The sequence below is a fragment of the Patella vulgata genome, chromosome 1 (genome assembly GCF_932274485.2).
Source record: "Patella vulgata chromosome 1, xgPatVulg1.2, whole genome shotgun sequence".
In the NCBI taxonomy this organism is placed as follows: Eukaryota; Metazoa; Mollusca; class Gastropoda; family Patellidae; genus Patella; species Patella vulgata.
The window spans coordinates 8482932-8490830 of NC_065879.2; the positions used below are offsets into that span (position 1 = coordinate 8482932).

The following is a 7899-nucleotide window of genomic DNA, read 5'->3' on the forward strand; positions in this document are numbered from 1 at the left end:
CTACACAAGTTATGTGTTGTTTTGCATTGCATTAACACAAACTTGTGTTCTTTTTAATGCATTAACACAAATCTTGTGTATTTTCCATATAATTAACACAAGTAATGTGTTCCGTCAACAAATATTTTTTTTTTTAAAATTTGAACTCCATACAAAGTCTTAATCCGGGGGTCCACAAGTAAGAGAAAAGTATTTTTTACTCAGACAATATAGCCAGACAGACTTGAATGCTAATTGGTGTTAAGATGTCTGTAGTTAAAATAAAGTTGGGCCCAATAAACTGGTAGATCAAAGGCCTGTTGAGCGCTCATGCCCGGTGTGATTTTAACAATTGACTCCAAATGCGTTGACAAGAAAATAAGTGAATGTGATTGGTTGATAAAACCAACGTACTATAGGCTACATTTTGTCTGCGATATCATCTCGGTGGAAGCGGACATTAAATGAAGTGATTTCACACAATTAATTTAACATTTAACAACGTGCTGAAATGATTTTGGAGCAGTGATATGTTTGACAAATGTAAGTTAATGGTCAGATAGAATACAAGACCGCAGGTTTGTGAATATTTATATAAAAAAAAATAATACCATGTATGTAATTTAGCATCGATATTGTTTCTCTGTATAATATTAGTATTTCGTTTCCTTAAAAAAAACTCCAACAATTTTAACCGGAAGTTCATGTTTATAATATGGCGCGGTCAGGAAAAAAATTTCGGCATGTTATTATCAAATCTGTTCAATTTTTCTGAAATCATGCTTAATTAACATTAGTTGTTCTGCGCTACGATGTTGTTCAAATACTTACATTACAGAATCACATTATGATTAAAGCAGAAACGGCTCGACTTGAACCAGCAGGTAAGAATCTGTTTTGAAATTATATCTTGGGAGGTTGGATTGGCGTTGGAGACCCGATTGGCGGCCATTTTGATTCTTGTTTCATGATTTTTTTTATATTATAACAATTTTGCCAAGAGTAGACATAAACGCGGGCACAGACTAGAAAAAAATCTTTTTACACTTTTGTGTTAGTTAAATTGTAATCTAATTTATGTTTTAAAAAAACAACCTTAAATCTAATAAGCAGACGGAAGATATGGACGAACAACAAGAAGAAGTTATGGAGGCCCCAACAACTGAACCTATGGAAGTAGAAGAATCGTTTACAGCCGAAACCCGATACGATGTGCCAGTTCCGGTCATGGAGTCCTCCATCTCAGACGATGCCGACGTTAGTGTCTTCTGCGACGAAGAACCCGTAGTGGTGTATACGCAGGTAGAAGCTGGTACCTCCCGTGGCAAGTCCAAGTTGTTTGACAACCAAGGGTTTAGTTATACAATTAAGGTAGGGTGATTTATTTTACCTAGTTAACCTTGTTTTGAAATGTATTTCAGCTACAAAATGTAAAGATAATTAACTCGAGTTAACCTAGTTAACTCTATAATAATAAATGAATTTAATATATTTTAGACAGAGAAGAAAACTACGATTTGAAGGTGTTCCAAAAGAAGCGGACCAACACGATGTCCGGCAACAGTAATCCAAGATGGTGATACATACCAACCAGGCTTAAAGAACCATCTTCACCCAGCAGAACCCGGTATACAGACGGCTACCAAGATAAAAGTTACAGTAGGTTTAAAAATTATATATCAATTAAATTAAAAATTTATATATGTGTGTAAATAAATAAAATATAAATAAACCAATAATATATTTGTAGTTTAATATGTTTTATCTTATCATTACAGGCAAAGCATGAAGCCAAAGGAAATGTTTTTACCAAGTCATGTTCCTCAATAGCGGAGAGAGTTTTATCCAGTGTCGGTTCTGCAGAAGAACCCATTCATAGCAGACCACCCATGGCAGCACTTGTAAGGTCGCTACAAAGAACCCGACAGACTCTGCGACCAAAAGATCCCACTGACGTGTCGTCAAGCGTAAGTACTCATGCAATTAAATACCCATGTATATAAGAATTTATTAACATGTAATTAAATGTACAATTTTATTTATTTATTAACATGTAATTAAATGTGCTTTTTTATTTATTTTTTGTTTTAGCTTGACGAAGATTTCATCGATCATAGTGCACCGGGATTTTATCAAAAAAGAGTAAAAGTTGGGGAAAGGCGCCATCACATTTTTTGTACTGATAGACAGATGCAACTACTCGCACGCGCAAAAACTTGGTATATGGATGCAACTTTTCGGGTGGTGAACAAGCCATGGTCTCAGCTGTTTTCCATCCACGCCTTCATTAAGACTGGAGAGACCACCCGACAGTTACCATTGGTGTTTTGTGTAATGTCGGGTAAAAGCCAAGACGACTATTATAAGGTAAATAGCACTTACTGATTGAATTACTATTAATAGTAAAAAAGGACTATTATTTGGGACCTTGAAATTGTCACAAATGGGTCGCACTAACAGCGACATTTGTTTCAGGCATATTTGTTTCATCGGTGACACGTCTGGTGTCATGTGAATGCAACGACAACAGCCTGGTTGATTGATTTGTTGATTGGAGTTCAGATGTCTACATTAAAATCGACCACTTTCAGGTTGCCGTATTCACGGCCAGGCAAGATCGACTTGAAATTTCTAGAAATTTTTCTGGGGGAGACAGGCCCCAACAACTCCCCAGACGGTGCGTTTCACGACTTTGGCGCAAGACGGTGACCTTGAAGAGACGTGGAAAACCATTTAATAGACATAGTAAAAGTCATATCTTACGAGATTATCGCTGGTCTTGTCAGAAAATGCTATTTTATATATGACCAGTTTGTGTTTGAAAAATTTAAAAAGAAATTATTTATTCTCCCACCATTAAAGCACACTAATTACGAAATATCGCTCTCAGAAACTTCATGGTTTCTTTTGCAATTTGTTTGGGGTAAGACGTTATATAAATAATATCAATCTGTCTACCACAAAAATTTAACAGATACAAATGCATGTTATTCCACAGGTAGACAGACAGGGCCTCCTTTGAAGGGACTCAGTGAAGGGAACGCGGTTGGTTTAGAGTTTGTCTGACCCCTTTGAATATTTGCGTCTCATCTCCAGTGAAAACAATCATGTTGCTCTCATGCTGTTTTCAACCAGAATCAAACATATATCGTACCCGAGATTTGTTAGCATGTTCCACACAACCCAACATTTATCGGCACCGGGATTAAGGGTGTATATCTTTGTTTCTAACGCTTATTGGGAATACGCCACGGAAACTACAATAAAAACTTATTTACAAAAACATTCTAAAGAGTGAAAACTGACATATTTCAAGCTTTACTGTATTTAAAGAAATAATTTAAATCAGCCGGCTGAAACCCCGTCTCCGCTATTTGTTCAGTCATTCTTTAGGTATAGTGCCAGTTTCCACCGACAATGATATTGCAAACAAGTGTCCAATCTATAAAAGCATACATTCCTACAAAATGTTTCTTTAGTCAAGTGAAACAATAAATTCATAACTATGCGAGTAAATTCGTGGTAACAAGTCTGAAAAGGCTAATGTGACATAGAACAAGGTCACCTTGATGTTGACAAATACGTAAGACGATATGAACATCAACTAAAAAGATATGTAATGTGATTCAGCTACAAGGTGATATATGCATATATGCAGCATAGATAATTAAAACTTCTATTCAAGTTAAACCAACTGTAACTATTTATTTAAGTCTTACGTCGAGCTGAATACATTTTATGATTTATTGTCATCTATTGGTGGTTAACAGTGTAACTAAAAACTAAAATTGGATCTTATTATTGCCAATGATACAATGTACATGTAATAGCAAGTGTATATATATTTTTTGTTCAGTCTGTACACAGTAACATATCTGAGAACCATATTATTATCATTTCTGCCCAAGGCTCACTGTGCCTTATAGTTAGCAGTGATACAAGGCAATTACCAATTTTCCATGTTCTTGGCCTGAAGAAATAAAATAATAAAAGTCAAGTTTTTATTATTATGCAAGTGGAAAAATACAATTATTCATAGTATGATTTGAATAAATACAACTGATTTGAAGTTGGAATTATTATTTGTCTAAGATGACAAAATTAATGTATTGAATATACCTTATTCTGAGCAAAGTTATGACTGTTTGAAGTTTTGACAGGACGTGGCATAGATTGTTTAATATCATTAACGTTACTTGTTAATCAAGACTCAGCCTCGCTTCTCCATTTTTTAAATTAAATGGCAATCATATTTAAATCTACGACATACGAGGGCCTAGGGTGTTGAATATAGGCTTGCAGGCCCGTAGCTAGTCGGGGAGGGGGAGCAGTTTAGCAGCGACCGGGGGCGGGGAGTTGCCCCCCCCCTCCCTGATAGCTATGGGCCGGGGCTTGACATGTAAATAAATGTCTAAGGGTCACATTTGAAGCCGAAATAAAAATGGTGATAGGAAGATTAGGCTCTTACATAATGTATCTTTAATATAGTTAGAGAAAAGATCATAGTTTAACATTATGTTATTGAACATTGTAAATATATCAACATCATTATGTAAACTATTCATTATATATTTTGTACATGATTTTGTGAAAAGTTGATGACTTGAAATATAAAAGTTAAAACTAGATTAGAATAGTTAGGGGTTGTTCTGTTTTTGTTTTCATCTCGGATAGGTGGAGAGGTTTTAGTTTTGAAATGTTTAAGTTGTAGGTTGATTGTCCAAATGGAAACCAATCTCAGTTGTGTAAAATATGTCACAGTTCTGTTTGGATTCTTAATCAAAGTCATAGGTGGGTGTGGAGGGATTGCAGGATGATTTATTGTATACTACCCAGTGCCACACAGTCGCGCCCAATACTACCACCCAATACTAACACCCAGTACAACCCAATACTACCCAGTACCACCCAATACTACCCAGTACCACCCAATACTATCCAGTACCACCCAATACTAAGCCAATGTTACCTCACTATTGACGAAGTTAGTACCTGAGAAAATGAGGTACTGTGTACATATTGTATTGGCGTGTACATAAAAGAACCATTGACAATAAGAGTAGGTGGTATTGTCGCTGTTTGGGCAAAATTCGCCTCAGCACTCGGAGATGTAGGATGTTAAACCACATTTCATTTCAACACTAACACTTAGCAACACTTCAATTATTTCAATATCAATGAGTTAATTCTCGGAAAGTTTTGTACGGTAGTCAGACAGTCAAACCCCATTTTTAAGACTTGACATGGAAATATAGTCCACCTAACGTTTTTTGATGGATTATATATCTTCAATACGTGTGCCAGAATGCTTTCGAGCGCCAGTTGTGTGAAGCGACAAGATCAAGGAAGCTAAAAATACCCCATAAAAGAAGAATACTACCGGCGTAGACTGGAATAACCGGACGCCATGGCTGTCATTCATTTCAGATTCTTAGCGTTTTTCACCGAACATAACTGATTAGAAATTACAGTGAAACGATTGAATGTAAATCAGTTTATATACATTCATATAGCATTATTATATGCGTTGCGACCCATTTGTGTCCGTTTCTACGTGCCAAAGAATAGCGATTTAGCTTTTTTAACGTGCCTACAGACAACGAACGTGCCTCTGGATAAAAAATCCATGCTTTAAAAATCTGAAATCGGTGCTTTGAAAAATTGCTATGTAGCCTTGTGAATCTGACAAGATTGTATGGGGAAACATAGCTATCATTATGATTATCGACAACTTTCGATTTCTATTTGGATCGACTTTACACTAAATAGGAAATAATTTTTACCTTACAAATACGTCAAACGTCTTTATTTATTTTTCTAATACATAAAAAAAATGTTTTAGAATTTAATTTGTATGAGGAAAAAAGTTAATATTTGTGGCTCATTAAGTCGCATCGATGTCATCCTTATCAGAGATTGTCGCGGCCTAGCGAATATTCATTGCTGATCAGTGTGGGAGTGGGGCAAAACCTGAAATGACCGAAAGGATTTCGGGTTATAGAACGATAATTTGGTAGCCTAAGTTTGACGGCGCAAACGCGTTTTCCTGCTATTCCAACCTGGAATACAACAACTTCAGCAATGTGGCCCAGTATACCTTGCCCTAGGTGGCTGGCCTGGATCCCAAACAACCAATCGGTGGTCTCAGGGTATGGGGGCATCACGTTCCCCGAGAACATTTAAAAATGAAAACAAGCCGCAAATGCGTTTTCCTGCTATTCTGGAGCCATAAGTTAAGCAACTATGAAAATTTCCAATCTTTTTTTGCAAATGAAATCCCACTCTACGCCGATCTGAATTCCAATCATCCAATCAGACAGTTGCAGCTGCATTTACCAAAGTTATATTAATAATCTATGCCCAGAAAGTGTTGCACAAACTTGTTCTAGACAAAATGTTTTATTCCATAGTCAATTCAGTACAAATTCGTGGTATTTAATTAAAATAAAAGTAATATTAGTGTTAGTTTTTTTATTAGATTTCGGGCACTTTATTTTGTCAAATAGATGAAATAATAATTTTTGTTTTCACTTTATCCGTCTGCCCAAAAAGCAGCTGTGTCTAGTTAGGCCTATTGGAAGCAGCTGTGTCTAGTTAGGCCCATTCCTTCGACAAATTAAATTCTAAAACATTTTTTTATGTATTAGAAAAATAAATAAAGATGTTTGACGTATTTGTAAGGTAAAAATTATTTCCTATTTAGTGTAAATGAGTATTAAATTAACAATCACGTAACTTTATTGCAGTGCAATAACTTAACAACTGGAGGGCTGAAAAGCCAAGTGATCCATGATCCAAGTGTACCTTTGAAGCAGATTCTTGATTGTATTCGTTGGCATGGTAACACTTGACGGCCATTTGACATCCACTAAATTGGATCGCTTTGCCGTGTACAGATTTTAATATATAAGTTTTTACCCAAGAGTAGTAGGAAGTGAACCAGGTTGTCGAAATGGATTATTATTATATCATTTTTATATTAGTCTCGGCCGAGAAAGTCCATCTTGTCAGTGATGCAGGACGGAGGGCCAGACAAGGACAGCTGTCTAGTCGTTCGGATGGGACGAAAAACCGAGGTCCCGTGTACACATAGGCGTGCACGTAAAAGATCCCCTGACAGTTGGAATTCGATATAAGAGTAGGTCGTAGTGCCGCTGTCCGGGCACAATTTCCCTCATAGCATACTGTATGGCGTATGTCCGTCTTCATTAACCCAGTTCGGAGATGAACAGTAGGACGTTAAACCCCATTTCATTTCATTCATTTTATATTAGTCTCGGTCACCCAGAACCCCGTAGCTTTATATATGTTTGGTTTGTTTTTTGATGGGTGCATGCACGACGGAGGGTCAGACACTGTGAATGATCCAAATAGATATGGATTAATCTTCCAGAAAGTCATAATAGAAATGCGGTTTTGAAAATATTTAGATCAGTAAATGTGTAACATAGTATCACATGACCTAATGTACAAATCACGTGCACTTCTTGTGTATTTTCTGGATTTCTCGTTGATGATGAAACAGAGACGTAACTACCTCAGAGCAACGAGGGTGTTGGGAAGTGTTCTCAGGGGGAGCTGTAAAATTGACGGGGGGGGGGGGGGGTGAGTTACGGGCCTGTCATGAAATGAAGACAGGACTCTTGTGTTGATTGTTAATATTACTATATATTCTTTTGGTAAACAATAATCAACATAAAACACAGGCTTCACAGCAGACAATTAATAAAAGAATTATTGGTTCAATGCTTAATAGTAAATAAGCTCCAATGTGGATATGGGAATTGACATAAACTTATGTCTCCAAATATCCAAATACAGGTAAATAAGGTCTGTGATTAGGAATGTGACCTAAGTTGATCTTTTCTTTTTTTTAGCCTTTAAAAATTTTAATGGGTCAATAAAAATACATCTTTTATT

General features: G+C 36.3%; 1 non-coding gene across 5 annotated transcripts; it reads left to right on the forward strand.

Annotated features, from left to right (window-relative positions):
• Positions 1 to 124: 124 nt before the first annotated feature.
• Positions 125 to 4607, forward strand: LOC126808394 (uncharacterized). 5 transcript variants are annotated; one of them, XR_008785852.1, is made up of 6 exons: positions 129 to 557; positions 818 to 863; positions 1093 to 1350; positions 1477 to 1638; positions 1758 to 1946; positions 2071 to 4607. It is a non-coding gene; the product is annotated as an uncharacterized LOC126808394 (transcript). The 5 variants fall into 5 exon arrangements; XR_008785850.1 differs by having other exon boundaries at positions 125 to 557; positions 818 to 1350; XR_008785851.1 differs by lacking the exon at positions 129 to 557 and having other exon boundaries at positions 737 to 863.
• The last annotated feature ends 3292 nt before the right edge of the window (positions 4608 to 7899 follow it).